The sequence below is a fragment of the Neofelis nebulosa genome, chromosome 2, assembly GCF_028018385.1.
Source record: "Neofelis nebulosa isolate mNeoNeb1 chromosome 2, mNeoNeb1.pri, whole genome shotgun sequence".
Lineage (NCBI taxonomy): Eukaryota > Metazoa > Chordata > Mammalia > Carnivora > Felidae > Neofelis > Neofelis nebulosa.
The window spans coordinates 33664713-33686510 of NC_080783.1; the positions used below are offsets into that span (position 1 = coordinate 33664713).

The following is a 21798-nucleotide window of genomic DNA, read 5'->3' on the forward strand; positions in this document are numbered from 1 at the left end:
TCCAGTCTCAAACTCACAACCCTGAGATCAAGAGTTGCACGCTTTACTGACTGAGCCAGCCAGGCACCCCCTGAATGAAAATATTAATGTCTTTCCCTTATTTACCCTACATACTCTAGACCCTGCGTAAATCAAGAGCATCTGTTTCAATTGAGTGCCTATTTTAGTTGAAAAGTTCCCTGAACATTAAAAAATTTTTTCCTGAACATTGAGACATAACAGTTTGAATAGCCTCCAGAGAGGGCAGTCTACCCAGAAAACACAGAGGTGATATGTTTTGGGGAGCCAGCTCTTCAAAACAGCCCAAGAAAATCTCATCTCTGACCAGTTAAATTATACTTACACTCTTTCATCATTTTCTTGTGAGCTTGTACAGAATGAGCAATTCCCTCTAAAGTTATTAACTCTGGATTCATGGTCAAAATTGAGTTTCTTACTTGTAAAACTAAGGTCCAGATACTGAACTACATCATGGTATGGGCCTGAACAGACTATTAGCTGGTCTCTAGTTTTGACATCAGCACCTCTGATCCAACTTCAACGTTCCTTGCCCTCAGGGGACTTACTTTTTCAAAAAATAAGATCTATGCATGTTTAACAATTATAAAATTGTAAAAGATAGCTCATTCATTTATATGCCTACAACATACTAGACGCTATACTTTGTTCTGGTCATTCAAAGATGTACAATACATAATCTGTGCCCTGAAACTGCTGCTGATTGATGGGGAAAGCCTACTAGTACAAACACAATTACAATGTAGCAGAGGGGCACCTGGGTGGCTCAGTCCGTTAAGCGACGGACTTCAGCTCAGGTCATAGTCTCATGGTTCAGGAGTTTGAGCCCTGTGTCAGGCTCTCTGCTGACAGCTCAGAGCCTGAAACCTGCTTCACATTCTGTGTCTCCCTCTCTCTCTGCCCCTCCCCCGTGCTCTCTCTCTCTTAAAAATAAACATTAAAAAACCAAACAATGTAGCAGGAGTTCAAATCTCAGCTTCATCTCCTACTATTTAATGGATCTTAAGTCCTCGGGTAAATGATTTAAGTTCTTTGGCACTTTTCTAGTATGTAAAATAGAAGTAACATCTACCTCAAAGAGTTATTGTGACTATTAAACAAGATAGTATCTTTGTTTGACTTAACCTAAGTGCTCAGTAAATGGCACGTAATTAAATTAAATTAAGACAATAATTCAAATAGACCATAGGAGGGAGATATCAAGAAGGAAACTAAAGAAATGTGGGACAAAATTCACACCACTTGCTTCCACTAAGGGTAAACATACATATCACATCCTACAGATAGGAAACAAACATACAAACACAACTTTGTGCCCCAAGGAAACAAAAACAAAACACAACGAAACCAGGTTTCAGTTCTAGATCCGGGATTAAGTGAAATTTTGAGACTTTGTGTAACTTATACTCTCAAACACAAACAACTCTATCCCTGCCTTTTGCAATGCTAATACCTGAAGATAAGGGAAAAGCTTTACAGAGGAGATACACCTGTGAGAAAATCGCTGTTTGGTTTTTTTTTTTTTTTTCTCTGTTAACAGAACCTTGGTAACCAAACTGAGTAATTTCCTTTTAATATATGTTTTGTGTATACTCAATAGGAGTGTCTTTGTTTAGGGTGGGGGTGGCCATGTGACCAATAATGTAACTAACCTTGGAGACTGCGTTCAACCCAATGGGCAATCAATCAATCATGCCTATGTGATGAAGTCTTTATAAAAACTCTGTACCTGGAAGCTCAAATGAGCTTCCCTGGTTGGTAGCCCTCTATGAATATTGTCAAACATCAACACTGGGAGAGTAACAATGTGTCAATTGCATGAGAAAGGACATTGAAAGTTTTATGTTTGAAGTGCTCCCAGATTTTTGCCTTTTATGTGCTCCTTTCATGAGCTGATTTTGATATGTATCCTTTCCCTTTAAGAAATAGTAATCATGGCGGGAGTGGGGGGGGTGGGGGGGTTGGGGGGGGTGGGGGTTGGGGGGGGTGGGGGGGGTGGGCGGAGGGGCCCTGGCTGGCTCACTCTGTGGAGCATGAAACTCTTGATCTTGGGGTTGTGAGTTTGAGCCCCACTTTGTGTGTGGGGATAACTTAAAAATTAAAAAATTTTTAAAAATTGTAACCATGAGGGGCGCCTGGGTGGCTCAGTCGGTTAAGCGTCCGACTTCAGCTCAGGTCACGATCTCACGGTCCGCGAGTTCGAGCCCCGCGTGGGGCTCTGGGCTGATGGCTCAGAGCCTGGAGCCTGCTTCCCATTCTGTGTCTCCTTCTCTCTCTGCCCCTCCCCCGTTCATGCTGTGTCTCTCTCTGTCTCAAAAATAAATAAACGTTAAAAATAAAAAAATAAAAAAAAATTGTAACCATGAGTATAAAACAGCTTTTAGTAAGTTCTGTGAGTCCTTCTAGTATTACCAAACCTGAGGGTGGTTTTGGAAACGCTCTAAAATTTGCATTTAGTGTCAGAGTAAGGGCAGTCTTGTGGAAAGTGTGTGCTCCCTAAACATGATAGTTGGCTCTAAACCTTACAGTTTGGCTAACTCCAGGCATATGGATTTAGTAAAAAGACAAGAGAAGTTTAAAATGATTCACTTGGTTTATGTAACACATATATGAATGAGCCTGAATGTGTGGTAGAACAGAAATCTAAATAGAGTAGGACCTGTTGTTTCTAACTTGTCTGGAGCTTCATGATCTCTTGAGAAGTATAAGGGTTCTGGAGGCATGACTTTTTCTCTCTCCTTTCTCAAAGGGAAATAGGAAAGTCTTATGGAAATATACAAATGAACTAAGCCACATTGGAGAGAAAAGCTCTATATATGGACAAGGTGTTAATAAATCTTAAAGTTGTGCCCCTAGATTGGTCTATCATCTGCACAAGTATTACATAACAGTGCATAATGACATAAGGGGAGATCCAGTTATAAAATTCTTCAGAAATTCCTAGCTTGCCCAAAATTCAAATAAGATTCTTCTATTGTGTGAAATATTTTCTGAGTAAACATGCAGCGTACTTTGCATATTTCCAAAAAAAAAAGATAGATTATAACTTATCTAAAGTTTAACAAAACTCTTATTTTGATTGACTTACAGAGATTAATACTTGTATGACTTGTATTCATATCTTGTCTGCTCTGATAACTCTTTAAAAGATTACAATTTTGGGGGCGTCTGGGTGGCTCAGTCAGTTAAGTGTCTGACTTCGGCTGAGGTCATGGTTCATGGGTTCGAGCCCTGCATTGGGCTTTGCACTGACAGCGTGGAACCTGCATAGAATTCTCTTTCCCCCTCCTCTCTCTGCCTCTCCCCTGCTCGCACTTTCTCAAAATAAATAAATAAATAAATAAACTTTTTAAAAAATTAAAAATTTTTTCTCCGATAAATTTTAAAAATATCGTCCTCACATTCAAACTTCAAATTCAAAATAGTAAAACTGTTATACACCTAAACTTTATTTGGAGTTTCCTAGACAAACCACAAAGAGGTTCACTTTCACCTGGTAAATGGAGATGATGTTAATCATAATTAAATATATTTGGCATTCTCCAGATATTTAATTATTTTATCACTACTATGAAAATTCTCTTGTCTCTCAAGCTCAATATCTGAGAAGAGCTGCTAAATAAAAAAGAAAAGCTCAGAGTGCCTGGCTGGCTCAGTTGGTAGAGCATGTGACTCCTGATCTTGGGGTTATGAGTTCAAGCCCTCTGTTGGGTATAGAGATTACATATATATACATATATATATTACATATACATATATATATATAATCAAAATGATATCAATTTTTGGTAGGAGTAGGATTCAGTAATTGTGTACTTTTTAGGTTGGCTAGAAACATGCTCATGTTCACATACAAAGACAGTGCATTAGTTTCCTATTGTTGTAACAAATTACCACAAATTTAGTGGCTTAAAACAACACAAATTTGTTGTCTGATAGTGGTAGGTAAAAAATGGGCTTCATGGGGCTAAAATCAGTGTGTCAGCAAGACATCTAGAGCTTGTAGGCTCCAGGAGGGAAACTTTTTTTGCCTTTTCCAACTTCTGAAGGTTTCCCACATTCATGGCTCGGCTTCAGTTGTTACATGTCCTCCTCAGACTCTATCTTGCCTCCTTCTTTTAATTATAAGGACTCTTATGATAATATTGGGTGCATCTGAATAATTAAGAATAACCTCCCTATCTCAAGATTCTTTTTTTATTTAAGCCAATAACTTTTTATTTAAGGAATTTTACATGTGATTGCTGCCACTGCCAATCACCATAGTTCCTCCAAAGTCAGAATCATAATCTTCAAAAAATTCCTTTTGAAAAGAACTTTTTGGGGGTGCCTGGGTGGCTCAGTTGGTTGTGTGTCCAACTTTGTCTGCGGGCATAATCTCATGGTTTGTGAGTTTGAGCCCTGCATCAGGCTCTTTGCTGTCAGTGCAGGGGCACGCTTTAGATCCTCTGCTCCCTCCCCATCTCTCTCTCTCTAAAATAAATAAAGTTAAAAAAAAAAAAAGAACTGTTGTTCAATCCACACTTGTCACTGTCAGTCCAGAGTTCTTTCAGTTGGACTTTTTTGATCTCCACTTGAACATGGACAGACTTTTAAAATTCTCCACCTGTAATCTTTGGTGATCCAATTTCTTTAGGGCCACGTTCAGGGTCACAGTCGATGGATCTGCCTGGTTCTCAATTTCAAATACCCTCTGAATGTGAATGAGTTCAAAGTATATTCACTCCTAAACTACCACACCCTAGAACTGTACAGATTGTTGAGATATGCCAATACCTAAAATTAAAAAAAAAAATACTATTAGGTCTCTCACAAGTTTTAGCAGATAGATGTCTTATAATTCTTTCCCACAGATCTAACATATAAGAAATGTGAATAAAGGAAACCACATATGTACTCTATGAGGTGTTTCCAACAATGTAGGTCTACAGAAAAAGCCTGGTTGGGATAGACCTCAATTCCCATCTCAAGATTCTTTTTTTTTTTTTAATGTTTTTTAAACATTTATTTATTTTTGAGACAGAGAGAGAGCATGAACAGGGGAGGGTCAGAGAAAGAGGGAGACACAGAATCTGAAACAGGCTCCAGGCTCTGAGCTGTCAGCACAGAGCCCGATGCGGGGCTTGAACCCACAGACCGCGAGATCATGACCTGAGCTGAAGTCGGACGCCCAACCGACTGAGCCACCCAGGTGCCCCTCCCATCTCAAGATTCTTAACTTAATTGCATTTGCAAATTCCTTTTGCTATGTATGGTAACATTCACAGGTTCTAGGGCTAGAAATGGGCATTTTTTGGTGGGGGCATTATTCTGCCTATCACAGAGAGGCACCATAACTCTCAAAAAATCAGTTACTCTTAAAAAAAATCAGTTATTCTTGGGGGGCCTGGGTGGCTCAGTCAGTTAAGTGTCTGACTCTTGGTTTTGGCTCAGGTCAGAATCTCACGGTTCGTGAGTTCAAGACCTGTGTAAGGTTCTGCGCTGGCAGTGTGGAGTCTGCTTGGGAATCTTTCTCCCCTCTCTCTCATTCCCTCTCCCCCTCAAAAGTAAATAAATAAACATTAAAAAATTTTTTTTTGAATCAGTTCCTTTTTTTAAAAAAAGATGAGTGATTTTATTTCTAGGTACCTGGAAATAATATGGTAATTTAAGAAAAACAGCCATTTTTTAAGGAATGCATTCTGAACCACCCAGACCCCCCCCATTTTTTTTAAAGTTTATTTTATTTTGAAAGAGAGAGAGAAAGAATGAGTGGCAGAAGGACAGAGGGAGAAGGAGACAGAGAGAATCCCAAGCAGGCTCCATACTCTGCACTGAGCCCCACAGGGGGCTTCATCTCATGACTGTGAGATCATGACCTGAGCCAAAATGAAGAGTCAGACACTCAATCAACTGTCAAGGAAAGCATTCTAAAGTATGTAGAGATGAAATGACATGTCTGGAGTTTGCCCTAAGAGAATTCAGGAGAGAAAGAAGACGACAGAGAGGAAGGAAGTGTGCCAAATCTTGATGCTTTTTGCATCTGGGTGATGTATATTTGGGGATGTGAAAAGGTGGCTAAAGAAGATACAATTTGAGTCCTGCTAAATAGATGAGAAACCTATAGAGAGTGATCCAAGTGAAGAGAACTTTCCCTCACCTTTTAAAATGTTTTGTATTTTATGATGCTTTGACATCTTAGGACCTTAGGGACCCAGAGAGAAACTGCCCCTCCCAGAGGTAGTAAAGAACTTGCCTGAGAATAAGCCTTTGATAAGCAAACCAACCAATCCTGAGTCCACCCCTCCTTTTACCAGGTTCCTGCAATTGAGGACACTAACCTCCCACCCTAAATCACTCTTGGGCCAGGTACTGGGCACCAGGGAACCATTCTTATAGCTGGGAGCCCAGGGAAATCAAACTATCCAATCCTAAACCTGCTTAGTTTGCTTATCCTGCCTCACCCCTTCCTCCCCATGAAAACCCAAAGAAAAGCTTTAGCCTACACTTTCCCCTCACTCTGTCTACTTCATGGTGCTTGCCGTGTGTGGTCTTGTGTGGTGTGCCATGCCTCCTGCTTCTAGGGATCCATGAGTATAAAAACTTCTTCCTTTATGCCAGTTTCTGTGTCTCCATGTCTTACGATACCTGACTAAAACAAATCTCTAGTACATTTTAAAGTAATCATGCCCTTCCTAAAACAAAACCATATGAGGAGTTAGAAGAATACTACAGATGTAAGCTCAGCAAAAGTAGAGCCTTTATGTGTTTTGTCCACTGCTGAAAGTGGAACGCAACTGTAAAAAACAAACAAACAAACAAACAAACAAACAAACAAACCTATGTGGCATTTACATGGCAAGTGGATGGTGGGCTACAATGAACCCAGTATCTGTCGATGAAAAGATGGTTAGTCATGAGATGCAGTGGCAAAACATTTGGCAGAATTATTGCCTGAGATGACTTGAGCAGCAGACTATGTGTCTACTGACTCCTGGGGGAATAGAAAATAGAAACTTAATAGAGGTTATTTTTAACAGTGTGTGGCAAGATATTATAAGAAAGGGATGAGATCAGGAAAGAATTCCCTCATGGGTTTGTTAGAAGAAATAGAAGGGAATAGAATCTAACATTTGGAAACTCACAGGTAAAACTTCTGCTTCTATACCTCACTTATAAGAAATTAGGGGCAGCAGGGTGTCTCAGTCGGTTGAACGTCTGACTTTGGCTCAGGTCATGATCTCATAGTTCATGAGTTCCAACCCTGTAATGGGCTTGCTGCTGTCAGTCAGCTCAGAGCCTGCTTTGGATCTTCTTCCCTACCCGCTGCCACCTCTGCCCCTTCCCCGCTTGTGTTCTTTCTCTCAAAAATAAATAAATCTTTAAAAAAAATAAGAAGAAATTAGTTAAGGAAGGCTATGAGCTTTTCCTTTGCCTCTTTTTCTTTCCCCTTCATTTCCTTTTCTTTCTTTCTTTCTTTCTTTCTTTCTTTCTTTCTTTCTTTCTTTCTTTCTTTCTTTGACTTTCCCTTCCTGAACTATTCCATCCCAAAGTCATTAGGTGGAGCTGAGAAGCTAAGTGACAACATGGTGTCACCTGGACAGAGGGGTCAGAGGCTGACTGGGGTAAGAAGGGTGTCCTTTGGTGGGGAGACCTACCAATGGATGTTAGAACTTGGATAGGAGGAGGAAGACATTCATTCAGATGGTTGCCCAATACAGGATATTGGAGCTTGAGTGGAGTAAGGGCATCCTTATGGAGTAACAGACTGTTATGAGGTATCAGAACCAACAGAGGTGTTGACTCACCCCCACAGAAAAAGAACTTTACAATATTTACCCAATGGGATTTCAAAATGATGTGATCCTATCGCTTCTTGGCCTTTTGGCTAAGATCAAGTGTAGTATCAAAACGATGTGATCCAGTGAGAACTGTGTGTTCAATTCTTCCTTGTTCTGAATGAGAGTGTTTCAATTTTCCTGTCTTTGTTGCATTATCAATGGGCATGGGTGTGTCTGGGCAGATTATTTGTCTTTTTAGTTCATCGGTCACCAGTCCATAAAGAGCCATATCTGAACCTGATAGAGAAAACTGGACATTACCTGGAGAGCTTGCACTTTGAGCTGAATATATTTACTGGGTGGAACTTTGGGCTGTCCTCTTTGGGGATGGGGAGAGTATTATCTATACAAAGGAAAAATATTTCGTGACAAAAAGAGCTGACTCTGCCACAGGCTGCCTAGATGGTCACAAATCTCTTTTCCTTTCATTAAGTCACAAGAAAATGACATATTCCAGGCTTACTTGGTTGGGGCCATGAGTCTTGATTCTGGCCAAGAAGATATGGGTAGAAGTCATGTCCCATTTCTTGCCTGCCTTATTATTTCTTTTGACCTTTTGAATGCAGAGAGGATCCAGTCCACATCTCTGAGAAGACCTTGGAACAGGGACTAGTAAATGTTCACCCATGGGTGAAATCCAGCCCACCACAGTGTTTGTAAATAAAGGTTTATTGGAACATAGCCATGTCCATTTATTTGTTTATTTTTTATGCTGCTTTCATGCCACAATTGCAGAACGGTGACAGTATGTTCCAAAAAACCTAAAATATTACTATCTTTTATAGAAAATGTTTGCGGGGTGCCTGAGTGGCTCAGTCGGTTGAGCATCTGACCTCAGGGTCAGATGCATGCTCAGGGCATGATCTCACGGTTCGTGAGTTCGAGCCCCGCTTCAGGCTCTGTGCTGACAGCTCAGGGCCTGGAGCCTGCTTCAGATTCTGTGTCTCCCTCTCTCTCTGCTCGTCCCCTGCTCACACTCTGTCTCTCTCTCAAAAATAAGTGAAGATTAAAAAAAAAAAAAAAAGAAAATGTTTGCATATACCTGCCTCAGAAGATGGTGCCACCATGAGTTGATAGGAGACAGAATCCTTGAATCAAAATATGAAAAGCTGCCTGCTGAACACTCAATTCAGGCTGTGATATGAATGAAAAAATAGTTTAATTTTGTTAAAACATTGAAATAATTGAGTTATTTGTTAGTAGCTAGTTACCTTATTACTAAAATATTGCTTTCCCCAGTACCTAGATTAGTGCCTGGCTCATGGCAGGAACTAAATAATTATTTGTCTACAAAAGTAGTATATTAACAGTATAACAAACAATCTAAATATTACCTCAAAAAATTAACTTAGAATTTGGAAGTCCCTGTAATCCTTCATCAAGAAATAACCATTGTTAAGAGTTTGATGTATATGATTGTAAGTTTTGTATATATGTATATGTATATGTATATATATATATATATATATATACACACACACATATATGTATGTATACACACACACACACACACACATCTGTATATATATCAGATAACTTGACCTAGTGGATTAAGATAATGGACTCTAGAGCAAGACTGCCTGGGTTCAAATTCTAGCTTTTAGTCTATGAGCTCTTGCACAAGTTACTTACTTAAACTATTCCCCATTTTGCTCACTTACAAATGGTGTTATTATACACTTATCACACAGGGTCCTTGTGAAGATTAAATGAAATAATGTAGTATGCTTAAGGAAGTATCTTACAAATGGTGTTTGCTATTATTAGTAATAGTAATAGTAATAGTAATAGAACTACTTTAGTAGCCATTTTCTTCCCCCACAGAAATATGAATCATAGAATTTCCCCCACCAAATATAGCTCAGGCATTCTGCCAAGTCAGTATCTACAGATTAATCTTATTTAATTAACTAATTAATTATTAAGTTTAAAATTTTAATTCCAGTATAGTGAATATACAGTGTTATATTAGTTCCAGGTGTGCAATATAGTGATTCAACAATTCTATACATTACCCAGTGCTCATCCTGATAAGTGTACTCTTTAATTCCCATCACCTATTTCACCAATCCCCTCACCCCATCAGTTTGTTCTCTATAGTTAAGACTCTCTCTTTTCCTTTGCTCATTTGTTTTGTTTCTTAAATTCCACATATGAGTGAAATCATGTGGTATTTGTCTTTCTCTGACTGACTTATTTCTCTTAGCATTATACTCTGTAGCTCCATCCATGTTGTTGCAAATGGTAAGATTTCATTCCTTCTTATGGCTGAATAATATTTCATTGGGTATATATACCACATCTTCTTATCCATTTATCTATGGATGGAGACTTGGGCTGCTTCCATAATTTGGCTACTGTAAATAATGCTGCAATAAACATAGGGGTGCATGTATCCCTTTGAGTTAGTGGTTTTATTTATTTGTTTATTTTGAGGGGTAAACACCCAGTAGTGTGATGACTGGATCATAAGGTAGTTCTATTTTTAATTTTGTGAGAAATTTTCATACTATTTTCCACAGTGTCTGCACCATTTTGCATTCCCACTAACAATGCATGAGAGTTCCTTTTTCTCCACATCCTCGCCAACACTTGTTTCTTGTGCTGTTGATTTTAGCCATTCTGAACAGTGTGAGGTGATATCTCATTGTAGTTTTGATTTGCATTTTCCTGATGATAAGTGTTGTTGAGCATCTTTTGATGTATCTGTTGGCCATCTGTATGTCTTCTTTGGAGAAATGTTTGTTCATGTCTTCTGCCCATTTTTAAAATGGATTATTTGTTTTTTGGGTGTCAAGTTGTATAAGGTTTTTATATATTTTGGGTACTACCCCTTTACTGGATATGTCATTTGCAAATATCTTCTCCCATTCAGTAGGCTGCCTTTCAGTTTCGTTGATTGTGTCCTTTGCTGTGCAGAAGCTTTTTTCTTTCTAAGTAATCTCTACACCCAATGCGGGGCTCAAACTCACAACCCTAAGATCAAGAGTCACATGCTCTACCAACTAAGCCAGACTGGTGCTCCAAGAAGCTTTTTATTTTGATGTAGTCCCAAGTTTATTTTTGCTTTTATTTCCATTGTCCCAGGAGACATATCTAGAAAAATGTTGCTACGGCCAATGTCAGAGAAATTACTGCCTGTGCTCTTTTCTAGGATTTTTATGGTTTCAGGTCTCACATTTAGGTCTTTAATCCATTTTGAGTTTATTTTTGTGTTATGGTGTCAGAAAGTGGTTCAACTTCATTCTTTTTTGCAACACCATTTGTTGAAGAGACTGTCTTTTTCCCTTTGTATGTTTTTTTCCTCCTTTGATGAATACCATGTAATTGTGGGTTTATTTCTGGTTTTTCTATTCTGTTCCATTGCTCTATGTCTCTATGTATGTGACAGTACCATACTGTTTTGATTACTACAGCTTTGTAATATAACCTGAAGTCTGGAATTGGGATACCTCCAGTTTTGTTTTTCAAGATTGCTTTGGCTATTCAGGGTCTTTTGTAATTCCATACAAATTTTGGGATTGTTTGTTCCACTTCTGTGAAAAATGCTGCTGGTAGATTCGTCTCATTTTAACAAGTGATTGCATAGGATTCTATTCCATGTATGTAGTATAATTTATGTATCTAATTCCCCACTGATAGACAGGAAATTGTATACAGTTTTTCAGCTCTTACCAACAATGCTGTAGAGAACATTCTTGAATATATGTGCTATGAACAATTGTGTCAGCACTACTAAAGGATACATTCCTAGAACAGGAATGTCATGTCAAATTTCTGCATATATAAAATTTTGATATTCTCAATTTGTCCTCCAATAAAACTGTATCATTTACACTCTTTCTATTCATGATTCAGAGTATTCATCTTAACAACCCATGACAATAATAGGCATTATCTATCTTTGCAAAACAGGTAGGTAAAATATTCTATCTCATTTTTTTTAATGTTTATTTATTTCTGAGAGAGAGAGAGAGAGAGAGAGAAAGTGAGAGACAGAGAGAGAGAGAGAGAGGATGAGTGGGGGAGGGGCAGAGAGAGAGAGAGAGAGACAGAGACAGAGGATCTGAATTGGGCTCTGCACTGACAGCAGAGAGCCTGATGCAGGGCTTGAACCCATGAACTATGAGATCATGACCTGATCATTGGCTGAGCCACCCAGGCGCTTGTATCTCATTTTTAAAAAGATTTTTAAGTAATCTTTACACCCATCGTGGGGCTCAAAATCACAACCCCAAGATCAAGAGTTGCATGCTCCACTAACTGAGCCATCCAGTCACCCCTGTATCTCATTTTAATGTGTATTTCTTTTGTTATTATTAGAGATGCTATCCTTCTTTTCATAGGAAAGGGATTAGGATTAAAAAAATCAGCTCTGAAAACATCACACTTGGTTAGACTTATTTGAGAACAAAGAAAGCTCACAACTCCTTCAGTGTTTGAGCAAGGGAACCAATGAAGACTAAACTGATACTTAGGAAACATTATCAACCCTTGTACCATTGCAAAGGCTAACATTCATTCCTCTACTACTGTGTTTTTTAAATGATAGTTTTGTTTTATCCCAAAATGTCTCCTTTAAAAATACCTTATCAAGGCGCCTGGCTGGTTCAGTCAGTTATGTGTTCAACTTCAGCTCAGGTCATGATCTCGTGATTCTTCAGTTCCAGCCCCACATCAGGCTCTGTGCTGACAGCTCAGAGCCTGGATCCTGCTTCAGATTCTGTGTCTCCCTCTCTCTGGCCTTCCCCCACTTGCACTCTGCCTCTCTCTGTCTCAAAATAAACAGTAAAATAATAATAATAAATACCTTATCAACTGGTGGGAATGCAAACTGGTGCAACCATTCTGGAAAACAGTATGGAGGTTCCTCAAAAAATTAAAAATAGAACTACCCTACGATCCAGCAATTGCACAACTAGGTATTTATTTAAGAGATACAGGTGTGATGTTTTGAAGGGGCACATGCACCCCCATGTTTATAGCAGCACTATCAACAATAGCCAAAGTATGGAAAGAGCCCAAATGGCCATCGATGGATGAATGGATAAAGAAGATGTGGTATATATACAATGGAGTATTACTCAACAATCAAAAAGAATGAAATCTTGCCATTTGCAACTCCCTGGTTGGAACTGGAGGGTATTATGCTAAGTGAAATTGGTCATAGAAAGACAAATATCATATGACTTCACTCATATGAGGACTTTAAGAGACCAAACAGATGAACATAAGGGAAGGGAAACAAAAATAATATAAAAACAGGGAGGGGAACAAAACATAAGAAAGTCTTAAATATGGAGAACAGAGGGTTGCTGGAAGGGTTGTGGGAGAGGGGATAGGTTAAATGGGTAAGAGGCACTAAGGAATCTACTCCTGAAATCATTGTTGCACTATATACTAATGTGGATGTAAATTAAAAAATAAATTAAAAAAATTAAAAATTAAAACAAAACAAAGCAAAACAAAACAAACAAGAATACCTTATCAAATCAATGATGGTCAAGTCACTACCATAAATATAATAAAGGGGGCTTGGGAAATTGCAAATTCTTGATTCAGCAATCATGTTACTTTCATTGGCTAAGGACATTTGAATTGTTTCTACTTTTTGGCTATTATGAATAATGCTGCTACGAACATTTATGTACAAGTTTCTGTGTAGACATATGTTTTCACTTCTTTTGGATACATACGTAGTATATACATGACATTCCTGAGTCATATTTAATTCTATGTTGATCTGCACAGTGCCTGCTATATAATAGGTGTTCTATAAACATTTACTGGATGAAGTAATACATAAATGATTTTGCTGTTAAGAAACAGTCACTTGTAATTCTTCAGTGAATACACTGTCAGAGTTTTTCTTATGTGTGCACATTTATATGTTTCTTTACAGAAAAATAAGATTATACTGGGCTGCCTGGGTGGCTCAGTCAGTTGAGCGTCCAACTTTAGCTCAGGTTATGATCTCATGGCTCATGGTTTCAAGCCCCGAGTTGGGCTGTATACTGACAGCTCAGACCCTGGCACCTGCTTCATATTCTGTGTCTCCCTCTCTGCCCCCCCCCACTCATGCTCCCCCTCAAAAATAAATAAGTTTTTTAATTTAAAAAATAAGAAAAAATAATTCTATGTTTAACTTTTTGAGAAACTCTCAACCTGTTTTCATAGCATCTGCACCATTTATATCCCCAGCAGCTACATTTGAGAGTTTCAATTTCTCTGCATCCTTGACAACACTTGCTATTTTCCATTAAAAAAACCCACAAAACTGTCTATAGGGTATGAGGTAGTATTTCATTATGGTTTTGATTTCCTCTTTTAATTTATTAAAACAGTTTTTTTTTTCTTGCAAAGAAGCATATGAGTGGCACTTTTTGTATAAATGTAGGGTGAGGGGGCAATCATTGTCTATAATCAAAATGTAGTAGGAACTTTTAAAACTGTGTGTTAATCAGGATAGGACAGATTATGCTGTGGTAACCAGAAGTTCCATGGGGTGCCTGGGTGACTCAGTCAGTTAAGCATCTGACTTCAGGTCAGGTCATGATCTCACAGTCTGTGAGTCTGAACCCCAAGTCAGGCTCTGCACTGACAGCTCAGAGCCCGGAGCCTGCTTCAGAGTCTGTGTCTCCTTCTCTCTCTGCCCCTCCCCCGCTGGTGCTCTGTCTCTGTGTCTCAAAAATAAATAAACGTTAAAAGTTCCAAAAGTCAATGAATTAAAATAATAATGGTTTATTTCTTTCTCACACTACATGTGTACTGTGTGTTGGCAAAGGAAGGGGCTGTATTCATCATGGTCACTCAGGCTCTTAGGCTAACAGTCAGGCTAGCAGTCACTATCTCTAAAGGTGCTAAACTGTGTACTAGAGGAAGACAGATTTTGGGGCTGTTTCACACTGTCAAATTACATATTCCGTTACATGTTCTCCTGTAAATGATATTTGTCACTTCCATTCACGACTCACTGGCCAATACTAGTCATAGGACCTCATTCAACCACAGGGAAGCTGGTAATCCTATTGTGTGCTTGGAAGGTTGAGGGTCGAATATCTTTGGTAAGCAGCACTCATATATACCAGAGTCTGCCCTTCTGGTCATAAAATACTTGGCTCACTCTCCTTCTTGCAGGTAAAATACACTCGGCATCCTCCTAGGGAGACAAACCAACAGTGTCATCTAGTCACAGCATCAAGCAGTAGTCTGCAGTCAGGGAAGCAGTGAGAACATCCCATTAGTCCAGGTGTGGGTCTCTTGTGATCTAGAGACCTGTGAACTAAAGAGGCAAGTTATCTGCATCCACATACTGACATGCCAACTGACATGCCAACTATAATAAAGTCCCCATTTAGAGAGGGGAAGAATGGAAGGCACAGAGTAGTCACTTGTCCGAAGATGTTTTATCCTTGTGGTAAGGAATGTGGTCTTGTTTAGCCTAATGCTGGTCTTTGGGAGGGACTCCTTTGTCCATTTTTCTCCAGGTCTCTTGCTGCTGCCCTTCTGGAAGGTTCTTTTTGTTACTCTCCTTGGTCATATGTGAATAGTGGACATTGTAAAGCATACTTTTTTAGGGATGTTTTGCTCAGCTTTGCTAGCCTACTTTCTGCTTACAAAGTGCTGGGGCCCCAAGATTTGCTGACTTTTTCAATCTAGAATTATGGTTTCTTTGAAGCAGTGTACCTCTTTCAAGAACCTAAGTCTTTTGGGAACTTCTACTTCTGGCAGAGGGAGACTAGCTTGCTTTGAACTAACTTACCTGTTGAGACCTACTAGAAAAGATGGAGAAAAAGAAAAAAAAAACATTTATTTGAAAGCATCTGAGACTTACCAAAGCAATGAGGATTTTTAGGGAAAAAGTGGCAGAGAGAAGTCTAGAGATGTAAGCCCTACTTTGGTGCCATTTTTCACATTGTGGAATTTGCTGACCCAAAGGTGATGGCTAAGAGGATAAGAAACTGAGCAGAAAGCAGCGGCTGAGAGATGGAGAAGCTGAACAGAGCTTTGGACTAGACAGATAAAACATGGAGTTCAACTGAAGAATATACATTCCCCCCCCCCCACCAAGTACATGTGCATCACTTACCGAATTGACCATATGCTATTCTCAGCAAATCATTAAGGACTGAAATCATATAAAGTATGTTTTCTGACCACTGTGAAATTAAGTGAGACATTTATAATAAAAAGACATGTTGAAAATTATCATACATTTTGAAATTAAGTAATAAACTTTTATTTATTTTTTATTTTTAATTTAGAGAGAGAATGCATGTGAGTGGGGGAGAGGGCAGAGGGAGAGAGAGAATCTTTTTTTATTTCCAATTATATATTTTTAATGTTAAATATTTTCCAGTTGTACATGCACAGATTTTATTTTTAAAAATTTTTTAGATGCCTATTTATTTTTAAGAGAGAGAGAGACAGAGCATAAATAGGGGAGGTGCAGAGAAAGAGGGAGACACAGAATCCAAAGCAGGCTCCAGGCTCTGAGCTGTCAGCAAAGAGCCCAATGCAGGGCTTGAACTCACGGACCACAAGATCATGACCTGAGCCAAAGTCAGATGCTCAACCACTGAGCCACCCAGGCACCCCTCAGACTTTAGAGTCAAATAGTTTCTACAAGGCTTGCTATGAAAATCAACAAGTTCCCTGCTGTACTTTCTAGTTTTCAGTTCCCTCAAGGTAACTACTTCCAATTGAGAAGAGCACAGAGCCCAACGAGGGGCTCAATCCCATGACCTTGGGATCATGATCCAAGCTGAAATCAAGAGTTGGTTGTTCAGGGGCGCCTGGGTGGTGCAGTCGGTTAAGCGTCCGACTTCAGCCAGGTCACGATCTCGCGGTCTGTGAGTTCGAGCCCCGCGTCAGGCTCTGGCCTGATGGCTCGGAGCCTGGAGCCTGTTTCCGATTCTGTGTCTCCCTCTCTCTCTGCCTCTCCCCCGTTCATGATCTGTCTCTCTCTGTCCCAAAAATAAATAAAAAAAAAAAAAGTTGAAGAGTTGGTTGTTCAACAGACTGAGCCACCCAGGATTCCCAAAGGAATAAACTTTTTAAATAATCCACGAGTTAAAGGAGAAATTACAGTGAACAGTAGAATTTTTAAATTAAATAATAATGAAAATATTAATGCAATATGTCAAATTTTATGGGATGAGGCTGAGGCTGTGTTTAGAGTGAAATATTTACCTTTATTTTTTGCTCCTTCCCTGAAATATTTACCTTTAAAAATACATACACTTATTAGAAAAAAAGAAAGGTTAAAAATCAGTGATCTCACTATTAATCTGATAATGCTAGAAAAAGACCAAATTAAATGCAAAAAAAAAAAAGCAGAAGAAAGTGGCATAAAAGCAGAATTTAAAAAGCAATAAATTTACAATATAGAGAATCATGAAAGCAAAAGTTGTTTTGTTTCTGGTTTTTTTTTTTTTTTGGAAATGACTAATAAAACTAATGCACCCCTGATGAGACTGGGAAAAAATAGAGAAGGTACAAACAAGCAATATCAGGAATAAAATGGAGGGCATCCTATTTATTCTAGAGGCTTACAATATTTATATGCTTTATTCTATACTTGATACATAATAGCTTCAGAATATATTACTAATATTAAAATTATTTAAAATTTACTTTTTTAAAGTTTATTTACTTTGAGAGAAAGAGAGAGCAGGGGAGGGGCAGAGAGAGAGGGAGACACAGAATCCCAAGCAGGCTCCAGGCTCTGAGCTGTCAGAGCTGGGAGTGGGGCTCGAACTCATGGACCTTAAAATCATGATCTGAGCCGAAGTCAGATACTTAACCGACTGAGCCACCCAGGTGCCCTTCTTCTTTTTCTTTTTTAAAGTTTATTTATTTATTTCGAGAGAGAGCATGTGTGAGTGAGAGCAGGGAAGGGGCAGAGAGAGAGGGAGAAAGAGAATCGCAATCTGGCTCTGTGCTGACAGTGTGCTGACAGCATGGAGCTTGATGCTGGGCTCCATCTCACCAACCTTGAGATCATGACCTTAGCTGAAATCAAGAGTCAGTCACTTAACTTAAGCCACCTAGGCACCCCTCCTCCTCTTCTTCTTCTTCACCTTGTCCTCCTCCTCTTCCTTCTTTTTTCCCTTCCCCTTTCATTCTCATTCCCTTCCCCCTCCCCCCTCCTCCTTCTTCTAAACTTCTGTATCTTCTGATTTCTTTCCCCCGTGAGAAAATATGAGTGCAGAGTTGCAAGCTACACTAATGTCTAATTATATGGACAGTTCTGTTCATAGAAGACAATATGTTTTTTTTTTTAACTTTATTTATTTTTGAGAGACAGACAGGGAGGGGGAGAGAGAGAGAGAGAGACAGAGAGGGAGAATGCTAGTGGGGGAGGGGCAGAGAGAGAGAGAGGGAGAGTGAGAATCCCAAGAAGGATCCGTGAGAGTTCCACTGGGGGCTTGATCCCAAGAACCATGAGATCATAACCTGAGCTGAAATCAAGAGCCAGGCACCTAACCAACTGAGTGCCACCCAGGTGCCCCAGAAGACAATATGTTAATTGCACCTGTAAGTTTAATTTAAAAGGCCTCTTCTTGAGAACTGATATTATAATAGGGAAATTATTTTTAAAATTGTGGTAGTTGAAGTTTTTTTAAGTTTTTTGGATGATCTTCCGAGGGATGGGAAATGTTTGCACTTTTTGTTACTTTGCTTTTGAATAGCGTCTGAGGCCATTCAATAAATAAATAAATAAATAAATACTCTTTCAGACAGCAAAGAGGTTGTTTATCCCTGAACTCAGGAATTTATTCTTGGCTAGTTTGTTCATCAATTAATACAACTGTGGAATTTGTTTTACCCATAGTGCCATGTTAGTGCAGGAAAAACCTGTTGTGAATCTTTGTGGGGGAAGGGAAGGAGAGGAGAGATAAAGAGCTGTTAATACCAAGGCATAGGTACATAGCAGATGTGCAGGTAATGTTTAATTTTAATTTCTCCAAGAATCTTGTTTGAGAAATGATAGAAAATTGGTCCAAGTTCTTGGTGTTTCTTAGTCCCTCCAATATTACTTTGAGAACACCATTCTTCCATTTAGTTTAAAAATTTGTCCTTCTGGGGTGCCTGTGTAGCTCAGTTGGATGAGCATCTGACTTCAGCTCAGGTCATGATCTCACAATTGATAGGTTCAAGCCCTGCATCAGGCACGTTTTGTACTGACAGCACAAGGCTGCTTGGGTTTTCTGTCTCACTCTCTCTCTGTCCCTCCCCAGCTCAAGAGCTCTCTGTCTCTCAAAAATAAATAAACATTTAAAACAAACAAACAAACAAACAAACAATTGTTCTTCCTCTTTACTACTATCACCAAACTTATTCACTTGTTCATTGGCTTCCTTACACTCCAGGCCCTGTAGTCACCGAGAGTGATTTCAATTTCTTTCTTTCTTTCTTTCTTTCTTTCTTTCTTTCTTTCTTTCTTTCTTTCTTTCTTTCTTTCTTTCTTTCTTTCTTTCTTTCTTTCTTTCTCTCTCTCTCTCTCTCTCTCTCTCTCTCTCTCTCTCTCTCTCTTTCTTTCTGAGTGAATTGAATTTCTATGTGATAACCTACCAACACACTAGTGTTCTATTCCTCTGTCTCTTTATTTCTTAGGGCACTTGAGCCATGTACTTCCAAGTCCACACCCTAGTCCTTGTTGTCACCAAGACTTTCTCCACTTCTGAGATTCTAAATTCAGACCACTCTCTTATTGACATAACACACCTAAGGAATGTAAGACACTTCTGGCAATAACTGTGGTTCACTGTGGCTGTGATTCTGGAGGCGAGGAGTGAGGAGGGAAAAAAAGAGGAATAAACTCTTGAGGACATTCATCTAAATTTCAGAGGTTTACTTAAATTTGAAAACCCTCACAGGTGATTTTGATGGGTATCCTGCAAGGAGCATTTCTCCTGCCCTCTTTACCTGTTATATATCACTGAAGGAACTGGATCCAAGATCTCCTGTGCTCAAATACTGACTCCATCACTTGGGTGAATTCAGTCTCTCTTGTCTCTGTTTTCTCATCTATAAAATGAGGATAGTTTTATTACTTTATAGGATTAAGTGAAATAATAAATGTGTAGTACTTGGAAGAACATCTGCCACTCAGTAAGTGTTAATAATTAACATCAACAACATTTATATGCCCCTGATTTCCAAAGCTCTTATGTTCAACCCAGACTTCTCTCAGTGCTCCAGATCATATCAATTGCCTCTTGGACATCTTGCCTTGAATAAGTCTGGTACTGCACACTTACATCTAAAACTTATCTTTTTTTTTTTTTCTTTGCAAATCTGCTCTTCTTCTCCAAGGTTTTCTATCAAATCTTTTTTTTTTTATTTTTTATTTTTGGGACAGAGAGAGACAGAGCATGAACGGGGGAGGGGCAGAGAGAGAGGGAGACACAGAATCGGAAGCAGGCTCCAGGCTCTGAACCATCAGCCCAGAGCCCGACGCGGGGCTCGAACTCACGGACTGCAAGATCGTGACCTGAGCCGAAGTCGCATGCTTAACCAACTGAGCCACCCAGGCGCCCCTCTATCAAATCTTTAAATGATATCACCATATCAGGTTACCCAAGTTAGAATCTAATAAATATCCAAACCTGATGATTGTATCATCTTCATTTCCATTTCTACCACCATTGTTCTAATTCCCTGTAATTCTCTTTTTTCTTTTGGATTACTGCTGCAGCTTTCTACCTTATTTCCCTCGGTTGTCTTGCTTTTCCCCACTGGAATCTGGTATAATTTCTTCCCCTGGTTAAAAACACATTATGCCCCCCCTTACTCCTCCTCCCTCCACTTCCAACCTCAGGCCTTTCAGGATTAAGACCACATTTCCTAATATGATTTACTAGATTTTCAGTGAACGGTCCCTTACTTTCCTTTCTGGAGTTTTCTTTCTAGCTCCTACCTCCCAAACTGTGGTCCTATCATACAGAACTTGTCATGCTTGCCTCTTTCCCTCTTCCCACTTGTCTCAGCCAGGAAAAAGATCTCATTTTACTTCCTCTAGTTTAAAATATGGTCTGTGGGGGGCGCCTGGGTGGCTCAGTCGGTTAAGCAGCCGACTTCGGCTCAGGTCATGATCTCGTGGTCTGTGAGTTCGAGCCCCGCGTCGGGCTCTGTGCTGACAGCTCAGAGCCTGGAGCCTGTTTCAGATTCTGTGTCTCCCTCTCTCTGACCCTCCCCTGTTCATGCTCTGTCTCTCTCTGTCTCAAAAATAAATAAATGTTAAAAAAATTAAAAAAATATATAGTCTGTGGAATACTGGAGGACCTGAGACCTTTTAAGGGGGTCTTCAAGTTCAAAACTATTTTTGTAATAATATTTGGACATTATTTGCTTTTTTCACTGTGTGGACATTAGCACTGAGAGTGCAAAAGCAGTAGTTTGTAAAACTGCTGGCCTTTTAGCATGAATCAAGACGGTGATGCCAACTATACTAGCATTCATTGTATTCCTCACTGTGATGCACTTGAAAACAAAAACCTAGTTTCACCTAAGAATGTTCTTGAAAGAGTAAAAAATTGGGGCGCCTGGGTGGCGCAGTCGGTTAAGCGTCGACTTCAGCCAGGTCACGATCTCGCGGTCCGTGAGTTCGAGCCCCGCGTCAGGCTCTGGGCTGATGGCTCGGAGCCTGGAGCCTGTTTCCGGTTCTGTGTCTCCCTCTCTCTCTGCCCCTCCCCCGTTCATGCTATGTCTCTCTCTGTCCCAAAAATAAATAAAAAACGTTGAAAAAAAAATTTAAAAAAAAAAGAAAGAGTAAAAAATTAATTGTGGTAGGCTGAACAATGGCCCCCTAAAGATGTCCACTTCTTGATCCCTGAAATCTGTGAATATGTTACCTTACATGGCAAAAAGGATTTTGCAGGTGTGATTAAGAATCTTGAGATGAGGGGCGCCTGGGTGGCTCAGTCAGTTGAGCGTCTGACTTTGGCTCAGGTCA

At 39.4% G+C, this 21798-nt stretch overlaps 1 non-coding gene and 1 pseudogene across 1 annotated transcript; one reads left to right on the plus strand and one right to left on the minus strand.

Annotated features, from left to right (window-relative positions):
• Positions 1-4845: 4845 nt before the first annotated feature.
• On the minus strand, positions 4846-4977 carry LOC131505904 (small nucleolar RNA SNORA18). The gene has a single exon (XR_009258656.1). It is a non-coding gene; the product is annotated as a small nucleolar RNA SNORA18 (small nucleolar RNA).
• Positions 4978-7865: 2888 nt separating this feature from the next.
• LOC131505715 (U2 spliceosomal RNA) lies at positions 7866-8016 on the plus strand (annotated as a pseudogene).
• The last annotated feature ends 13782 nt before the right edge of the window (positions 8017-21798 follow it).